General features: G+C 38.7%; 1 protein-coding gene across 5 annotated transcripts in view; it reads right to left on the bottom strand.

Moving 5' to 3' along the window:
- Positions 1-21,460, bottom strand: part of SOX5 (SRY-box transcription factor 5) — a 971,461-nt gene that overhangs the window by 788,644 nt on the left and 161,357 nt on the right. For all 5 annotated transcript variants that reach the window (XM_036296492.1, XM_036296491.1, XM_036296490.1 and 2 more), the window contains one exon: positions 7,720-7,796. The gene's annotated coding sequence lies outside the window, so the exon portion shown is untranslated. The remainder of the gene's footprint in view (positions 1-7,719; positions 7,797-21,460) is intronic.

Below are 21,460 nucleotides of genomic sequence, written 5' to 3'. Positions count from 1 at the left end.
TACTCAAATTCCATTTCCTTCTAAATCAATGGTTCTCAACCTGTGGGTCGCGACCCCTGTGGCGGTCCAACGACCCTTTCACAGGGGTCGCCTAAGACCATCCTGCATATCAGATATTTACATTACGATTCATAACAGTAGCAACATTACAGTTATGAAGTAGCAAGAAAAATAATTTTATGGTTGGGTCACAACATGAGGAACTGTACTTAAAGGGCCAGAAGGTTGAGAACCGCTGTTCTACATGATGGCTCCACTCGTCTTTTCATACACGAAGTACAACATATTACAGATCAACCCAGTAGAGTGTGTGCTTCAGCCCTGGGTTCACTCTGCCTGGGTATGAATCCTGGCTCCACCTCTTACTAGCTCTTGAGTCATAGCAAGTTACTCATTTTCTCTCTCAATTCCCTCAACTGAAAAATGGGTATAAGAATAGTAACCTGCTTCATAAGGTACTTAGGAAGCTTACATTAGATACTACAGGCAAAGGCTAAGAACAATACCTGGAAAAAAAGAAGTCCTCAGTAAACGATACAAGTATTCTGTAATGAACAAAAAGTGATGGAGCTTTTTTCCTGATTTTATAATTGTGTGTGTGTGTGTGTGTGTGTGTGCGCGCGTGTTTAAATCTGGAGGTCCTGCATTTAAATTTAACCTCCTTAAGAGAAAGCAGAATTTTAAATCGTGGTTAAAATTCTATGAGATAAATGAACTGAAGATTGTAAAGCCCTCTATCAGCACCAGAATCCCCCCCATAGTCTAGTCTGGAACAACAGTCTTTCTAGAATGTCAATCCAGGCTTACCTGAGTGTATATGAACAGCAAGGTAGAAATGGGCTTTCTTCTTCTATAAAGAATCCAAAGCTACTGCTGATGACGCAGGGATGGGCAGGAAATGGAGTGCTCTCCCTTCCAGCAGAAAGCACTGCCACTGAAAACTTCTTAAGTAACTTTTTTGTTGTTAAAAGATCATTGGTTCTATTGCTTCTATTTGATCTGTTTGCCCTGTTTCCTCTAGGGAGTTTGAGGGTGGGTGGGTAAGTCAGCTTTGCAGTTAAGCCAGCTAGGCAAATAAGTTGTTTTGACTATAGTGACTACAAATATAGAGATATGTGCATATGCATATTCTTTCCCATGCATGCACCAGGATAGCTCCAGAAAGTATGACAGTGGAAAGTATATTGCAGATGGTATAAAGGAGACCATTAGGATGTTCCCTTCAATGTGAGAGCCAAATAAATAGTGTTTATTATAAGTCTTTCTCTCACACACACACTCAGGCACAGTACACAGTGGTTTCAGTCTCACAGTTTTTTTCATTTGGGGATTGCCTGATGAGATTTAGTCATTTTGGGCAGAACAGGAACCTCTAGGTTTTAGAATTACTAATCTTATATTTCCAGCCACTGCAACAGCTGATTTGGACCGATTTCATGGGTAACAAGATCAATTGTGTAGACAACACTTAAGAGGACATGGGGGAAGGGAGTCAACTGAAACAGCCAATGAAACCGACTATAAAATCACTACTAGAATAGACACTAAAAACAACTAGAATTTCTTCACAGCCTAGTTCTTTCGTACACAAATTAGGACAACGAACAATTCAAATCAACCCTGAAGCCAGGACTAGCCTGCAGGAAAGGAGTCAACACCAGGAGCAGTTAAAAGCTTGCTATTAATCTGGCCTGCCAATCATGTGGGTATTACTCCTTCTGCTCTAACTCAACATTTCAGATGTTTTCTACGTAACAATCACTTGTATTTAAAATGACCCATTATCATTTTTTTCAAATTCTTTAGGATTTCAAAAAGAAAATCACAGTAAGCTAAGATATCATGTTAAAAAATGAGGTCTATTAGTATAACAGCATTATACACATAATAAAATGCCCTGATGCCCCAGTAGAATCAAGTGATTTAAAAGGCTCCATTCCTCAAACACTTCATTCACAAGTATGCAAAAAAGTAATTAGATAGTATTGTTTTTATTACACACTGAAAATAATATATCCTGTACTCATTGATGCAAAAGTACATATAATCACAGAGCTGTGGTTGTATTATTTACCTTTATCTTCATTTAACATTATTTAAATAATGAAAATTTAGTTAGATACCATGTGGAATGGTATCTAACTAAATTTTGTGAATTGGTTTTACTAATCCCTTTCTCCTGTTTGCTCTGCTTCCCCTGTGGCACCCCCCCCCCCCCCACACACACACACACCTTTTCTCTCTCTCTTGGCTCCTGACTTTATTGGGCAAAAAAAAAAATAATAATAATGTAGGTTCATTTTTTCATACATATAGTTTCATTTTCCCCTCTCACTCTTCCCTCTTCTTGCCGTCACCCCTGGAAGATCGCCAGCAGCCCTGTTCTGCGCGCTCTGAGTGCCTCTGTGTATATCTCGGCCCGTCTTACCTCAGTTACCATTTACAATATTGAGTGGAAAGTGCAGGACGGAATAGTCAGCATTTATAAGTCAACTGGTTATGTGATACAAAAATATATAGCCAACTTCAGAATTTATAGCAATAACATTTATGTATCGTGTTACTCCTAGAACAATCCAATTTATAAAGTGCCTATTGTGTATACATAAGGAATAATCATAAATCATTTACATTAAACAGTGTCAACTGGCAAAACACAACTTTCCCACTAAATTCGGCACAATGAGATTAATGAGGTTTCTGGGGGGGGAAGCATACTAAAAAAGAAATCAGCTCTGATTCATCCTAGGTGGATAACATGTCCATATAAAGGAGCAGGTGTCTGTGGAATGATTTAGAATACCTATGGAACATCTCTGGAAAGTTTTAACTTTCTCTGAAGTAGAGAGCCGGCCACAGAGTAAGCTGGGAATGTGGCAAGAACCCAAGTCTGTCACCAACCTCGGGCTTTCTTTTATTTCTTCTCAGTAAAGAATGGATTTAAAACAAACAAACAGAGAAAACCTGAAGGCCCTATTTGACCAGTTATCTGACATGCTTTCATGTACAGGCACTTTTAGAAAACCTGGGAAAAATTATGTAGATTACCTACTTGGGTCTTCGACTCCTAGTTGGAGAAAAATCTCAATCAGTGACCAAAGCTATCAAGAGTTCAAAAGTGAAACGCAAATATGCATGTGGATTTTCTCCGTATGTCCACTCCCTACTCAGAAAGGCAACTGTCTTTAGAAACCCATGCTTTGGAGTCCTGAATTAAACCCATTCCCTCTCCCTAAAAAGCCCTTAAAATTAATAAGAGGGAATGGTTTGACAGTTCACATCTGTAAAAGCATTTAATCTTATCTGAAACTCACACCTACATAGCTGAATTGGACATCATATAAGGAAAATATATTTTGGATTTCTCTTAACAGTATTTTGGCCCTCTATCTTCTGTCTTTAGAAAGGATTACAGGAGAGAAATTTTCTTCCAGCCTTAACAATATCCATTGATTTCTTCTAGCTAAAAATTTTTCTTATATACAAGATTTTTTCTTTAAAAATAAAACCCCACTTCTGAAAGCTATATTGATGATAAGTATTACTATGGAGAGGAGCAACTCCCTAGCTTGGTAAAAATTAAAATGGAATCTGAAAAACAGAGAGAAATGTATAGCAGGAAGATCTATATACCAGTTTTCAATGAATGAACTACATGCTGTTTCTTAGGCAAAGTTCATTGATACTGTGTAAGGATGCGTTGTAATCTAGAAAGCAAAACACAACAGAAACCATACATATATAGAGTAATAACAGACCTTGGACTTCCCAACTGAACTGAGAATTGGTGGTGAACAGATGTTTTCGGGAGAAGATTTTTTAAAAGCAACATAATAATCTGGAAAGTCAGATACACAATGGCTTTTGTAGAAATGTTTTGAAAACAGGACATCCTCCAAATTAACTGAATTTCGGTGGCATTAATTGGTAGGAAAAATATACATTTTCTCAACTAAGAGTATTAAACTTAAGAGGCAGTGACAAGTCACTTTAGCCATGAATAGATTTTGGTTAGAAAGCTTATCCACTCAGGAGGAAGGAACCTTGTTAACTGCAGGAGGTTTTTGTTTGTGTGAAGAAAGACAAGATGACACAGTGAACCTTTCCTCATTTAACTTGTTTATTCTTTAAATGTTTCTGGTAATCACAGAACTCTTTCCCATTATTGAGTGGCATTTTGAATCACTTAAGAAGAAAACTCTTGTGCTCAGCGAGGCAACTTAAAATCCCAGGCTATCTCCTATTGGTCAATAAACTGAGCAATCTATGTAACATGAACGCAGGTCACATTATGACTACTACCTCTGTGGCTGCTACTCTAACCTTCACATTGTTAAAAGGTTACTTTCCCTCCAATATTAATGAAAACTACACAATCACTGTGTGGGCATTTTTACAGTATCTGCATTTTCCTATGATTGACTTATGCTTTCTACCCATTCTCTCTACACTTCTAAAGTAAAAATATTTTTTAGGAAAATAACTACTTCACCAACATGATCCAAAATAAAATATGGCTAATTTTTTTAAAAGTCAGCTAATCAACAAGTAGTTTGGACCAATTATCAAAAAAAAAAAAAAAAAAAGAGACTTCCTTTACAAATTACTTTCATAGACCCAATTATTACTTTTTTAACTGAACTGACTTAACTAGAGGGTTAAGATGCATAGAAACTCAGACTCCCAAAGCCATAAAAGTTGTTGAACCATCACTGGAAAACGTATCTCTTTTTTCCTAATGGAAGTCTTCTGATGTTGCTGGTATAAAATTCTTACCGTATATCAAAGATTTTGCCTCATTTCCTTATACAAAATGACAGTAAAGAAATACCTTCAGGCTGAACCACACTTTTCCACTTCAGCTAACAAAAAACAACTTCCTTTTCATTCTTACTTTGATATTCTCATTTAAACAACTAGCTGTATGGGTTTATACTTGTTTTGACTCTTTTCCTCAAGAAACAATCTCAATAACAATTCATTTTCTTGGATGGCTATAAGTATCAATGCTGTGTTTTATTTGTTCCAGAAGACATTGATTCAGCGTTACTTTTAGAGTTTCTTAACCTAGAATCCATGGATTGCTAGAAAATCTGTAAGTTTCTGAATTCTAGGCAGCATTTAATATGTATATACCCATGGTGGAAAGCAAACCATTCTTTTCTGCTACCCAGCATCCACGGACCCTCTTTCAGTTACCAGTACCCCATTTCCCTCTGGGATTTAACCCTTAGTCCATGGAAAATTACAAAGCAGACTCTCTCCCCTGCTCCAATAGAAGTATGTTTGGATGAGTCTATGATCAAATCAAAGCAAATTAGTATAAAGAGAATTTTAGGGCCTCTGAGAAAGACACTCTCTCTTTTTCCTGTTTGATCTGAAGCCTGAGGGGATGCTGCAGTTGAAGCAATGCTACTGCCACCATCTTGCTCCCAAATGGAGCCAGAGACTGAAGCTGTATGCATGGAAGCTGAGAGATGGAGAGAAATTGAGTCCTGATTACATTATTTTAACCTAGAAGTTAGCTCTTTGCCTTGACTTTCCATATTTTCATAAACAAGTATACACATACACATGCACATATACACTCATAGCATGTTACTGCACAACATTTACATAGCTGACTTCTTCACTTAACTGTTACTGGCTTTCTCTGACCTTTCCTATCCTATATAATAAAAGCATAGTATGCAAACTGTCCCCTGGAACCGGGAGTTCATCCAGGAATTCGACCAAGGGGCGGGGCCAGCCAGGGAAAGGAGGGAAGCCCTGGCCCCCTGTGGTGGTGGAAGTGGCGGCAGGCGGCTTGGGGAAAGGGAGGGAGTACCCAGCCAGCAGCAGGCAGTCACTAGGGACCCTGCCAGTGCACGAATTTCATGTACTGGGCATCAGGTCTATTACAAGTCCCCTATCTTTATGCTTTACTTACGTCCATTCTAGTCCATTCTACCTGTCTTTAATCTCATTACATATTGTCAAAATCTTATGCCATATGCTATGTCTTAATTTGGTACACAAAAATGTGGTCACTTTCCCAGGCCATTTCAGTCAAAGTTTACACAATGCAGGATTATTTTCCAGTAGAGGGAGAGAGGGAGGGAGCATGTGAAGGAGGGGAACAAACATTAAAAACTGAAGATTCAAAGAGAAAGCTATCAAGGGTAAAACAAATGGAGATATTGATTAGATACAAGAAAATATTTTATGGTCTAGCAAACATCTTTACCATGAATTAGGAGAAAATAATTTTTTAGCTTGATAAAAATTTTTGATTTTCATTCCAAACAGACTTAATTGACATAATTATGAAGCCCCTAAAATAACTGCAAGGGTTTAGGAGCACTTTCCACTTTCCTTGAACCAGCTCTATGCATGACAAGAGTAAGTATTTCGATTAAATGAATTGATTAATAAATACCTTTGGAATATCCATCATAAAGGTTGATTTATGTTCCATTGCCAGCAGTAATTCAAGGAAATGCCATGCTATTCAAAAAATATTACATGTTGTTCTCAACATTTTCCCAATGTTATTGCACCATGTAAGTTTGACAATATCTATATTCTTTTACCATATAAACTATGGATAAAAGCTGATAGATATTAAACCACTTTAAGTTTACATGGGCATCAGCACAGGAACCACTTATATTTATAACTCTGATGAATGGCCTTTCATTTGTAAATTTATAGTGTATCCATAATTTCTTTAGGGAACCAAGAGGTTCATTCAAAAATTGCCACAACATTTATCTATTCAAGGATGATGGATATGGTTTATACAATTAAATGGTTTGAGAAATTAAAATCATATTGCCAAGAAAAAGGACATGTTATTTCCTGGTTTGCTCACATTTTCAAAATGATCATAACTCTATCCTCAGCAGTTATAATAGTTTCTCTAGATAGCATATTAATATACTTATTAACTATGTCCAAATATAATGTTGCTAGGGCTGCATAGCATCAGTATGAACTATTGGACATCAAGATCACTTAAATTTATTATTTTATTTTCTAATTTTATTCCTCTATATTAAGCTATAAAAAATATAAAGTATCTTTAGGATATAATTTTTATTCTTTACATTTACTACATTTACTGTATTTAAATCTTCAGGACTACTCGCAGAATACCACATGGTCTATTGCAAGCATAAACTATAAGTTATTACTCAAATAAAATACATATTTGTCAACAATCAAACTAAACAGTCTTATTTATCCCAATACGGACTTTACTCAACTGGAGAAGTCAATGAAGTAAGAGAAGTAAAGATAACAATTGTCACTAAAGTAACCAATAACAATCAGAATAGTCCCTGTGATAAGTGTGAAGAAGAAATGCACACTGTTGCTATGTGTGATGTGCTCTGGCATTTTCCTCCCTTCACCTGTGGACATTTACCAGTGTAAATGGGAAATACACACAAATCCCAGTGCTTTGTGTGTGTGTGTTTTTCTAGAGTAGTCTTACTTTTTTAAAATCTATCCTATTTTTACAGAATCTCCAAAAGACGGAAAGTGGGTTTAATTATTTGATTTGGTTACATGCACAACCATCTCCAAATTATCAACTCTTGGGCATTAGCTCATCCAGTCAAAAAATTTGTGCCAAAGCTTTCAAAATTTGTAGACAAAATATTTATTGCATATCGAGCTCTCTGTTTTGCGTAAAACAAATGTAATATTAAAAATAATAAAATACGGTTTACATACCCTAGTAGATTGCTAGCTCCTTGCAGGCAGGAACGTATTTTTCATCATCTTTGGGTTACCAGAGGCCAGCACAGCACCTGGGATAGAATACACACCCAATAAATGTGTTTGACTTAGTTAAATGACACAGTGCTGACTGGATTCCACTTAGAAGGTAAGAAATTCAATGAAATAACCATCCTACATATCAACACTCTTCCTCTACTAGTATATCCTACATTATTACAGTAGCAGTGCACATTCTTATACATTTGAATGACAACTTTACTCGGAAGACTCAATTCTCAAAAATAATTGCTCCTAAGTGCTTATTACATTATATATTCTTATTGTCTTAGTTTCAGTGGAAGGAATAAAATGTTTGAGATCATGAACTTTGGAATTAGGCTGACAGGTCCAAATCCTCCTTCCATCATTTACTACTTAAAAGGTCACTTAATCTCTCTAAATCTCATCTTGTCTTTAAAATAATGATAATTATAGTATCTTTCTAATAATGTTCCAAGGAGTATAGGAAACAGGGCTCAGCACACTGCCTGACACACAGCATACCCTCCATAAATGATAACTACAATTTGTACTCATTCGTCATTCTCTCCCTCCCTGTCCGTGTAGTGAAGAGTTAACCTTAACCAAGCAGAGGTCTTGCTTTTGCCTGCAGCTACTGGGGGAAGATCTCTGGGCCCTAAAAATGCCATTCCTGATAGGAGTGTCTTTGCCTGAAAGCTTTGGCCAGGGGACAGTTGAACAATATGATTGATGATGGGGGCTTGGGGCTTTGGGCTGTGCACATCAATTTTGCCTCCAGAAGCATCTGGAGACTAAGGGTATCAGCCCAACACTGACATCCAGGCTGGAGACTAAAGGTCAGCCATGTGGGCTGTATATGATCAAGTCCCATTAAAAAATCTGGACACCAAAGTCTCACTGGAGCTTCCTGGGTTGGCAACGCTCCATGCATATAGTCACATCTCAGTGCCGATAAAGTAACAGGTCCAGACTCCATGGGGAGAGGACAATGAAAGCTCTGTTGTTGATTCCTGGAGCTTCAGACTCGGTCTTACACACTTCTCTTGGCTGGTTTCAATCTGTATTCTTCCCCTGTAATAAACTTTAACTATGAGCATAACAGCTTTCGCTGAATTTTGTGAATACTTCAAGCAAACTGTCAAACCCGAGAGTGGTTTTGGAAACCCCTCAAACTTGCAATTAGTGTGAGAAGTGAGGGTGGTCTTGTAGGGAGGACTGGCTCCCTCAAACTTTGTAGTTAAGTAACTGTGAAGTTGGTGAAATTCTTACACCTTCCTTCTTTAAATCTAAAAATCTTACTGTATCAGGTGAACTTTAACAAAGCTTCCATGTTAAAAAAAAATCACTTTGAAGGGATGATGTCTGTGTATAGATTGTATGCCATCACTTTATTTTTCCTTACACAAACAAGGAAAGCTCCTCTCCCATAATACTAGTAGATATAGATATGTTTTGTTTAGGCAATGTGAATGGTAGTACTACTTATAAGTAACGGAGTTGCATACATGTAATATTTTTAAAGATAAGTAATAGAAGATCTGTCAGGATCAGATGTTAGAAAATTAACCTCATTAAAAGATGTATAGTTTTCAAACAAAATATTGATTAATTCATATGCAGGAGTTTTACACCCCCTTCATCCAAAAGTAGTCAGTTCCTATGAAACCTTTTATAAGCTGAAATGGCGTAATGCTAACTCTAAGAAAACTCTAAAGATCTTTGCTTTTATAAACTGTTATTGTACTAATGTAGGTCTTTTGTAAAAGCAAAGCGACATAACGGGACCTTTTGGGAAGCGAGGATATGAGCTTTTTTTGATTCCCCTAACAGTTTGGTTGGTAGAATTTAAGATGCCCTCAAAATCCCCCCTATTGATAAATGTGTTCTGCATAATTCCCAGAATTGTGAATATGATGGATTTTACTGCCAGGATTAGGCTATATTACACAACATAGTTGACTTTAAAACGGGGAGAGCCCCAGTTGGCATGGCTCTGTGGTTCAGCATTGACCTATGAACCAGGAGGTCATGGTTTGATTCCCTATCAGGGCATATGCCCAGGTTACAGGCTTGATTCCCGGTGTGGAGTTTGCAGGAGTCAGCCGAACAATGATTCTCTCTCATCATTGATGTTTGTATCTCTCCCTCTCCCTTCTCCTCTGAAATCAGTAAAAAAAACATATATTTAAACACACACACACAAAAACAAAAATCAGGGAGATTATCTGGGTGAGTCTAATGCAATCGCATATACTCTTAAATCTTGGTTTAGAGATCAAAGACAGAGGCAGATGGAGATTTCAGGCATTAGAAGTATTTGACACACCATTGCTGGCTTCAGGATAAAGCAGATCACACGGAATATAGCCAGCCTCAAGGAACTATAGGCACCCCTAGGTGACAACCAGCAAGGAAAGAAAACCTCAGTCTTAAAAAGAGCTGAATGCCACCCACAAGAATAAACTTGGAAATGGATTTTTCCCAGAGCCTAGACAAGAACTCAGCCTGGACAACCATGATTTCAACCTTGTGATTCCCTGAGCAAAGAACCCAGCCAAGCCATGCTGGTCATGCATGAACTCTGAGCTAATATTGGGCATTGTGTTAAGCCACTAAGTTTTTGATAATTTTATGCACCCTGACAGAAAACTTATGTATACAGAAACTGAGGATTCTGCATGTATTTTATTGACTTCTCTTGAGACTTTCACTCTAAAAACAAGTATCACTTAGGTGCTAAGTTTCATTAACCAAACAGACTCCAGATTACCAATGCCAACGTTGAAAATGCATGGACCCACTCTGAATGAGAAATACAAGTAAGGTACTATGCCATATGCCACAGGTAATATACTGAACATCTGTGTCCTCCCAAAATAGATTATGTTGAAACCTAATGCCGAATGGGATGGTATTAGGAGGTGGGGCCTGTGACAGGTGCTTCCTTCATGAGGTAGAGCCCTTATGAATGAGGTTAATGCTCTTGTAAAAGAGACCCCACACAGCTCCCTAGCTCCTTCCATGATGTGAGCTCACAGCAGAAAGACACCCATCTAGAAAGCAGGCTCTCCCAGTCACTGAATGTGCTGGTGCCTTGAATGCAAGCTTTCTAGCCTCTAGACCAGCGGTTCTCAGCCTGTGGGTCGCGACCCCTTTGGCGGTCGAAGGACCCTTTCACAAGGGTCACCTAAGACCATCCTGCATATCAGATATTTACATTATGATTCATAATAGTAGCAACATTACAGTGATGAAGTAGCAACGAAATAATTTTATGGTTGGGTCACAACATGAGGAACTGTATTTAAAGGGCCAGAAGGTTGAGAACCACTGCTCCAGACGGTGAGAAGTAACTTCTGTTTTTTATAAACCATCCAATTTATGGTATTTTGTTATAGCAACCCATGCATACTAAGACAAACATGTATATACTGTATATGCAATAGATCATACCCAGCTGTCTATCTCCTGTGTGGAAGGTGTTGAGAAGGGAACTCTTAAATATGCTATAAGTTATCTCTGAGTTTTCATGGGATTTTTAAGGGGTGGATGTAGGCAGGGGTTGTGCCTTCTTGAGGCATATGTGGGAAATGACCATACATTCAATGTATGAGTACAGAGAATCTCTTATTATCTGGAGGAAGACTGGGGGTCATTTAAAAGGAATCTATCTCAGGTATTTCATAGAATATGCTATCCATAATTGCTCCCTGTCTCACTATAATTTTTATATCTACTACAAAGCTGTGATATTAGGTTTTTAAAAACACACACAAATTTTATCATGTTGTACTCCTGCTCAAAATGACCAATTCTGATGACCTTTAAGAAAAAATCATTCATTCACTGATGCAATAAATATTTAAGTGTGTACAATATGCTAGATTCTGAGCTAGGCAATAAGGATACAATGGTAATTATGAGAGATAAGGTCCTGCTTTTCACTGAAAATTTATCTTTGAAGAGTATACATCCCATTTGCTTTAATTATCTTTAATCCGTAACTAGGGTTTCACTACTCTTAGAATCCCCCTTTGGCCCTCCAAGCAAAATGAGACACCCTTGCGCTGTGCTCTCATAAAATACTGTACCTAGTTGTATAACAAAATGTGTCACATTGTATTAAAAATGCACAGGATTGCATGTCTGCATCCTCCATAAGTGGACTATATGGGGAGAAAATTCAAGAAGTGTGTATACCCCTGAATTTCTAGAGTCAATAAGAGATTATGAATGAGTAGGTCCTCTGGGAGAAGCTGAACCTGGACCTAATGCCCCCTGTAGAGTGGGATATACAGGATATACACATAATAAGGGGGGGGGGGTCCCATGTTAAGAGTAGGAACTAGGCTAAGAAGTAAGGAATGAGAGCCCATGAAATACCTGTGCTATCTCACACATCTTAGGGATACTGTGATGATAATTCCTTCTCACCTTCACACCATCTAATGCAATTATAAGTCCTGGATGTGTGGCACAGAGAAGACACTCCAGTATGCAATCTGGAGGTCAGCTAGTATCCAGAACAAAGGGGCCATTAATCAGCTTACTTAGTAAGACAACAATCTTGAATAGATTTTGAAAGTGAAAAACAGTTTAAAGATTTCCAAAACATTCCCCATGAAGCAAAAACAAAAGCAAAATGTGGATCCTAAATAGATGGCACCAGTAGGGGGACTCTAGGACTGAGGTGATCAATAGTAATCATAACCAAACACATTGATTTTTATGGTAGTAACTATAAGTAAACACCAGGATAAGTGCTTTACATATCACATCTGGCTTAATTCTTAGAACAATTTTACAGGATAGGAATTCTATTGTACCCATTTTACAGATGAGAAAACTGGCCCAAGAGATTAAGAAATATGCTCCAGGTCACACTTGCAGAAAAGTCTTTAGCTAACTATGATACTCCTATCAATTGCAACCAAAAGAATTCAAGGAAGACACTGTGAAAAGTGCAGAACAAAAGAAATTCTAGCCAAAACCGGTTTGGCTCAGTGGATAGAGCGTCGGCCTGCGGACTGAAAGGTCCCAGGTTCGATTCCGGTCAAGGGCATGTACCTGGGTTGCGGGCACATCCCCAGTAGGAGATGTGCAGGAGGCAGCTAATTGATGTTTCTCTCTCATCGATGTTTCTAACTCTCTATCTCTCTCCCTTCCTCTCTGTAAAAAAATCAATAAAATATATTTTTTAAAAAAAGAAAAGAAATTCTAGAGACACCGTATGTTAAAAATGTTGAACAGAACCATTTTTGAAACTAAAGTTAAATGAGAATACAGTAAGAAGTCATTGCTCAAAAAGTTCCTCTCCATGAGGTAGTAGTATACAGATGCAAGGAAAGTTGGCACTGGGAAGGACAAGATCATTTCTTCATTTCATTCTCCAGGTGAGGAAAATTAAGTTTACTCAGGAAATGGCAGGACAGTGCCTGGAATGAAGGTCTTCTTTTTCAGCCCAGTGCTCTTTCTAGTGTTTGTCTAATCTATATCTATATCTATATCTATATCTATATCTATATCTATATCTATATCTATATCTATCTCTCTATCACTCTATCTCTCTATCTCTATATCTCTATATCTCTATATCTCTATATCTCTATATCTCTATAGCTCTATAGCTCTATAGCTTTATAGCTCTATATATCTATAAGCCCAGTGACCAGAACATCAGAAAGACCAGAACAACCGGTGGCTATGATGTGCACTATGGCAGCCAACCAGCCTGATCCGGGCCCCTATCAGCCCACCTCCCCTGGCCAGCCTGGCCCCTGATATGCCCCCAACACCCCAAACAGGGGCAGGGCAGGCCGGCCAACCACCTGCGCACCGCCCCCCCACCGGCCCAGCCCATGGGCTCCCACCAGCCAGACCCCACTTTAGTCTTTGATAAAAGCAACAGTGGTTAAGGGTGCAGGCTGTGAAGCCAGTCTGCTCAGTTTGAATTCCTGTTCTCACTCTCTAGCTGCGTGATCTTATGCCTCAGTTTCCGCATCTGTAAAGTGTGAGTAATGATGCCTACTGCATACAGTTGTTGTGGGAATTAAAGTAATTAACACATATAAAACGTGTAGAACCACTCCTGGTAAAAGTACTTAATAAGTGCTGGCCTTTACTATTACTGCACTGTTGGAGAATAAGGAGGCCAAAATATCAAGAGCCATGCAACAGTACACAGAAAAGAGCATAAGCGGCATGTTAATACCATTTGAGATAGTCCAGACTTTCCATCTAAAATCATATTCCTTACTCTCCTAAGCACACCATATAGACAACAGAGAGTAAATTTTTGTCAGCACTAGGGAGATCGAAGATGCTAAAGGAAGTAAGGAACTAGCAAAGTTTTAGGCAGGAGTCCTGGCTAGCTTCCAGGCTTAGCTTTATCATTAGGAACTGAATTTTGAAAGCCAGAGTATGTCTCCAAGTCTCAGGTTCCTTCTTGGAACTTTCCTACCTCAGAATACTTCAGGAGGATTCTCAAACTTCATTAATAGCTGAGGTCAAAGAGGTTTCATATATTAATTTTAATTCTAACCAAGTGAACAATGTATACCCTTTAATTACCAAATCTTTTGTTTTCTTGTTTTGCATCAGACTTCCTGCCACTATTAATTTAGGCATAATTATAGGAAAACATGTATAATTTGCAATTCAAACAGTCTTTAATCTTAAAAAAATTTCAAAGGGTGGAAGAAATGGGGACCCAGTCCCCCAGCTCTGTCCCTTCCATAGCCCACCACTTGCTCAAGGGATCTTAACGCTCCAGGAGGAGCGCTGTATAGCTTTAAAATGACTTCATTCCCATATTTACATATTTTTAATAGGGCTATGATGAATCTCCTTCCGCTTGACTCCTATTTTGAGCTGTGATATTTTAATCTCCATTCTTGCTGCAACTTAGCAGATGAATGTGCAGTGTGACAGAGCTCAGAGGAAATAGTATAAATAAAGCAAAGTGGAGCTATGACATCTCACATTTTATAGCTTTTTTATTGTAGCCGAAGCATAAACAGAGCACAGCTGTGTTATACTTACCGCTGTGAGCACTCCCTCAATCCTCACCCCCTATTGCTTTTAAAAAGACAGTGCTCCTATTCAGAAAGCTTTGGCTGTGGGCAGCATGACCCCATAGGGCAGCCTCTACCCCAGACCTCCACATTTGACACGTTTCTCGCCTTTCAGATGTAGATTTGGTGTGTTCCATATCATTCCTCTGACTGAAACCATTATACCAACTGCAGCCCATTCTGTACTGCAGCAAAAGCACACTGCTCTTACCTATTGGAAGATGGCCCCACTACCAACACTACCTATTCACTCCTTTTTTGTTTCTTTGGTTAATCCTCACTGGATGATATTTTCCATTGATTTTTTTAGAACCAGTGAAAGGAAGGGGAAGAGACAGAGAGAAACATTGATGTGAGAGAGACACATCGATCGTTGCCTCCCACACACGCCCTGACAAGGGCCAGAATCGAGCCTGCAACTGAGGTATGTGTCCTTGACCAGAAATCAACCAGCGACCCTTCAGTACACAGGCTGATGCTCTATCCACTGAGCCAAACCAGCAGGGCTGTATCTCTTTTCACACTTTATTAACACACACACACTGTACCCAAGTAGTTTACAAATGCTTTCTTAACAGGTGAGATGTAACTAGCTGGAAGTACTCACAACAGTGCACGCTCCGGATGAAAACCTCTGTTGGAATGAAGTAGTTGCATTTCTCACTTTCACATGAACTCTTAGTCACATTTGGGTGAAAGTTGGAAATGCCAAGAGAACCGAACAGAGTGAGATGTGCAAAATAATTCTACATACTAACACAGTCCTCAGGTTGAGATGTGCAAAATAATTCTACATGCTAACACAGTCCTCAGGTTGAGATGTGCAAAATAATTCTACATGCTAACACAGTCCTCAGGTTGAGATGTGCAAAATAATTCTACATACTAACACAGTCCTCAGGTTGAGATGTGCAAAATAATTCTACATGCTAACACAGTCCTCAGGTTGAGATGTGCAAAATAATTCTACATGCTAACACAGTCCTCAAGTCTTAGAACTTTCCTGGCTGCTTACATGTTTCATGAAGTCCGAAAAAAGACAGCGTAAGACAAATAGCAAGCACCTTCTACACTCTGACAAAAGTGAGGTGACATACACAGGACTTACTAATCCAGGACAAGCACCTGGTCTAAGAGGAGCCAATCGAGTCCTTCCTGGGATGCTGTATTAAGTCGAATGGAAAAAGTAGCTCAGTAAGAAATTCCAGTGTTGTCGTCAATGGTATCACTTCCTCCCACAGGGAGATATGTCTCTACTACAGCAAGAAAGAGTTAAGTTGACATCCAAAGTGACATGGAGACAAGAGAAAGGGATCAAGCCCTAAGAGAGTATGGCTCCCTGGTTCCAACCACTCCTGAGGTCCATCTGCACTCCTGCCTCCCCCAGTTTGATTACTTGCATTTCCAGTACTCCTGTACCCACCAAATTCCAAATTGTTTTTCTTACACTGCCTCAAATTGGATACTCTCCGTTACCAAAAAAAGAATCCTAACTATAACACCTTCCAGGAAAAGGTTCTTTTTCCAGTTGAGTTAGGATTTATTCTTCATTTTGCAAATGCCATCACACTATTTATGGCGAGGAAGGAAAACCCTCTGCACGTGGAGAAGAATGTGGAATGAAAATTCAAAAGACACATCCATCCAAGTGAAAAGCATGTAGGGGCCTAGTAGCCTCTACACCAATGATGTGAAATGAAAGACAGGAGGATTGATTTGCATCATCATTACCATGGAAGGAGAAAAGCACACAAACACAATAACTGTGAGAACCACCTCCATTGACATACGTTATTGTTTCAAAACAAGAGGCCCAACTGGGCTAACACAGGGGCAAAGTCGGTATCCCCAAGCTGCTGGGCTATCTTCCGGCCCACAGTTGCTCTTCTGCCAAGCTCAATGCTTACCAAGCTGCCAGCTCAGCCCAGGGATCTGATTCGCAATTTGCACTTTTGTGAGAGGATTAACAGAATTCCTTTGTTTTGATGTCGGATTATCAAACTGCATCTGTAAAGAGGTCTGACCTCCTCCAGATTCATAAGCCAGGTTCCTTGAGAATGACTTGAATTTTACTCCACTTGTGAAATATATAATTTCATAAAGGAGTTACTGTCAAAACATGGTACTCAATTCTTGATGTGTGCGAAGAAGCACATTTATAATGTAAATAACCTCAGAAGTTTTGTGATATTTGAAAATAACCCATCTGGTTGGAAAACAAGGATTTTCAACCCATGTGATTCCAGCACCAGTAAAATAGCATGCATCTAGCTCATAGAACCCAGATAAAGCCCATTCCCAAACTGAGACTCACGGTACTTATACTTCAAAGGGCACAGATTTTCAGTTATCCCATGCTCCCAATATATATTTTAAATGGAAAGCAGAATGCATAAGAGAGTCAACTAGGAAAAACCAAATAATTTGATGACTAATGTCAAAATGACATCAAATTGTTTACATTGCATAGTTTATATGTCCAGCTTTACCCAAATATAAAGATGAATGAGGATAATATAAGAGTTTTGTATTTGTCTGTTCAGTAAAGAAAAGTCCCCGAAATTTCCATCATAGTTTAAAACTAGTAAAACTTCCTGGAATGGGGCGTGGCATCTGTAGGGCAGTATGCAAAAGACTGAGAAAATCAGTCTTCACCTAGAGTTAGCATAATTTTTACTTGTGCTGCCAATCACCAATAGAACCCATAAGAGCAGTCAGCATTACTGGTGTGAGAACCGATTTGAGGAAGTACTTAGATGGCCACTCTAGCTACAAACAGTAAAAAGTCACTCTGGCCACAACAAATGCCCAAAAGACAGACACTGCTAGTGATCAAGTGATGACTTTACTCATTGACAAACTAAAAAATCAAAACAAACAAGCAACCAAGACATCCTATTGCATAAAGAGGAAACAAGTATATTTAAACATGTAATCTTATTTTTAATGTTAATATAGTTTGTTACCCCAAAGTTGAAAGATTTGGGGATATTTCTTTAAATTGTGTAGCTTTCAATTACTCGGAGAGTTTATAAGACAGTGTATAAAGTGTACGGTATGTCTGTCTGTGAGCACAGTATATAAACACATGACGTTTACAGTAATGCTTTTTACTGGGTGGTTATGCGAATTAATGGATTCACCTGAAAGCTATTTTTCTAAATGCTCAAGTCTTGTACCCCAACTTATCATCAGTAAATGGGATGAGATCATATGTTTTTGAAAAATCTAAGTTTTAAGAATATCTTTTTAAATTGCCCTCTCTTCTATTTGAAAACAGCCCCTCTGTACAGGTTATTTGCTAGTCTTATCTAACTAAAAGTTGAAAAATAAATTCAAAATACTTGTAGTTAATTAATAGCGATGCATAGATGTTATGAGAGCAGACAAATGCTTGAGGGAGGAGGGTAACGATGACAAAATAATTTAGTAAAATTTAACTTTAACCCCCAAAGCTGCCTACATGGAATTCAAGAAGAAAACAACATACATTATTTAAGCCTTATCTGGCCATACATACAGAACACCAGCCAAAATCAACTTTGAATTATTCATTTAGTCAACATATATTTATTGTATCTCTCCACTTGCCAGGAACTATCTTGGGCTGTAGAGATGGAGCAGTCAACAAACCCAGCAAGCTTCTTGCCCTCGTACAGCTAATATTCTTCTCAGGAAGACAAAATATAAGCATGATAAATTAATAGCAATATACTATGTTAGGAGCGAAACCGGTTTGGCTCAGTGGATAGAGCGTTGGCCTGCGGACTGAAAGGTCCCAGGTTCGATTCCGGTCAAGGGCATGTACCTGGGTTGCGGGCATATCCCCAGTAGGAGATGTGCAGGAGGCAGCTGATCGATGTTTCTCTCTCATCGATGTTTCTAACTCTCTATCTCTCTCCCTTCCTCTCTGTAAAAAATCAATAAAATATATTTTAAAAAAATATATATATATACTATGTTAGGAAAGCGCCAGGGAGAAAAAAAAATTAAAGCAAGGGACTTAGTGTTTGTGGAAGGGCTAGATGCAATTTTAAATAGAGTAGATTTAATGCCTCACTGAGAAAGTGCCATTTGAGTCAAGAGCTGAAGAAATTGCTGGAATGACTCATGCAGAGTCTGAGTAAGAGCGCTGCAAGCAGAGGGAGCCCTGCAGGAGTGCAGAGGCCCTATGAGGGGCAGTGCCCAGCATGTTAGAGAAAGAGCTACAGGCCCCTATGCTTAATGCAGAGTGAGGGGAAGCGGGAAAGAAAGTGAAGTCAGAGAGGATGAGGTGGGAGCTGACTGCTCCTTGGAGGTCACAGTAAGAATTCCTCCGAGGAAGGCTGCCAATGGAAGGTCCAGAGCTGAGAAAGCTGTACTCTGACTGGACTGATTTATACTTTCGAGGCTCATCCTGGCTGCCATGTGAAAGCAGACTGAGAGGGAACAAAGGTAGGAGACCAGATAGGAGCCTACGCCACAAGCAGAAATGATAGTGGCTTAGACCAGATTGGAAAGAGTGGAGATATAGAAAGGTGGTTGGATCCTGGAACTATTAAAGTGGCACTGACAGAGTTTTGCCGGGTATAAATGAAAGCAAGGAGTCCAGGAAGGAAGGTGTGGGGTCTGAGCAATGGGAAGAATGGATTTTCCTTTAAGAGCCGGGGAAGACTTGCAGAGGGGCAGGTGTGAGGGGCACATATGCATCAGGTGGAGCTGCCAAACAGCCATTTAGGTGTGTGTGCATAGAGTTCAGGAGAGTGGATACAACGTAAGAGAAATTTATGGTCTCAAACAAAATTTTTCCTAGTTCTTACTACTTAAAGTGATTGTTTTCAAATGAGTCTTTATTTCAAAGACAGGAGAGAATTGGCAGTGTCTTCCATGATGGTGTTTTAAAAAGTACAGAAATCGCCAAAACCGGTTTGGCTCAGTGGAGAGAGCGTCGGCCTGCGGACTGAAGGGTCCCAGGTTCGATTCCGGTCAAGGGCATGTACCTGGGTTGCGGGCACATCCCCAGTGGGAGATGTGCAGGAGGCAGCTGATCGATGTTTCTCTCTCATCGATGTTTCTAACTCTCTCTATCTCTCTCCTTTCCTCTCTGTAAAAAATCAATAAAATATATTTAAAAAAAAAAAAACGTACAGAAATCTATATATGGCCACTTGGTTTTAATGGAGACAATTCCTTAAAGCTCATCATATACTGATAAATCATAGGCAGCAACATGCTTACAGTCAACACCTGAAATGCATGCGGAAGTGATAGCCTAGGTTCTGTGGTCTGCCTGATCTAAAACCAGAGTGTAGACAACCCGGAAGGCCAATCTGAAGCACCGCCCCAGATATGCATGCCTCACACTTTTCTAGGAATGGCAAGAACGCTTCCAGTCACGCTCCTGAGAGTCTGTTGATGAGATCTCATACTGTGCACATTTTAAGTTTCATGTTTTGTCTCTAAGATTTATGTGGAAGTTAAAAAATACATTTAGAAGATTAAATGTTCTAAGTTTTCACTAACTTTCCTGACAGTCCTCCAAATTGTTACATTAAATTGACTTTGATAATTGTAGACTACTTACAATCATCATCACCTTCATCATACCTATTTTTATTCAGTCCTAGTATGTGCCAGCTGTTTTGTATAACTTTTGTAATATTACATACCAAGCCCTATGCATTATTTTATATGTATTAAATCAATTCTAATATTATACCTGTATTATTCATAAATATTCCTTACAGTATAGCCAGATGGCTCATGAAAAACAGTTGTGAATAGAGAAATTTCTTCTCCTTATTGTGAAACTAAAAAAAAAAATAAATCCCTAAAACCCAGTAAAGAATAAGGTAATACACATCAATATATGAAATTGAAGCAATTGAAAAAGTTGCCCTCCTAGGTACTTGTCACATAACTTGGAAATGTGTATCTGAACAATAATCCTATACCAAATATCCTACACCCAGTCAAATGTCCTATTTAGTGAAATGCCATCCATTACAATGAATTGACAATAATTTGAGTTGCAAGTTGGTAAAAATTAAAATGGTACTTTTAGAAATAAAAGTAATCTAAAAACCATTGGTTTTTAGTAAATAGCAAAATTTACTGTGCAAAATAATGGAGAAAAAACATCAATGTAATCTGTAAAAACACAAGAAATATATAGTCAAGTATTTATGAGATATAGCTGGATGTCCAGGAATAAATTAAAATAAATAGAAAAGTATACTTCCATAGTTTTGGGTATTTCTTCCAAATCCTACATCCATTTATGTTGGCAGGGCATATCAATGGTTTATTTGGATATTGTCCACAGTTGTAAATGAGCATCTTTGTTTCTGTATTTTGGCAGTGGACCATGTAAATGATTATACTGCTATATATTTAATGTAGTAGATATAAAACATGGCACAAAGTAAAATTACCAATTTTAGAAAACCATGAAAGGCAGGCAACAAATAACTTCTCTAAAGTCATCAACGTAAGTAGCCTGGAAAGGTGGGGTTGCTGAATACAGCTTCTTCATTAATATGATCACTTACATAACCTTCCACTCTCTTCTCATACATTCAACCCCATCCTGTAGATACTGACTCTGCAAAGGAGTGAGGAGTTGCATAAAGCCTGCCTCCTGGGTGTAGCACAGCAGC

This window comes from Myotis myotis, unplaced genomic scaffold, assembly GCF_014108235.1.
Source record: "Myotis myotis isolate mMyoMyo1 unplaced genomic scaffold, mMyoMyo1.p scaffold_m19_p_3, whole genome shotgun sequence".
Taxonomy (NCBI): domain Eukaryota; kingdom Metazoa; phylum Chordata; class Mammalia; order Chiroptera; family Vespertilionidae; genus Myotis; species Myotis myotis.
Note: the sequence above shows the minus strand (reverse complement) of the source record. Positions and strands in the feature narration are given on the sequence as shown.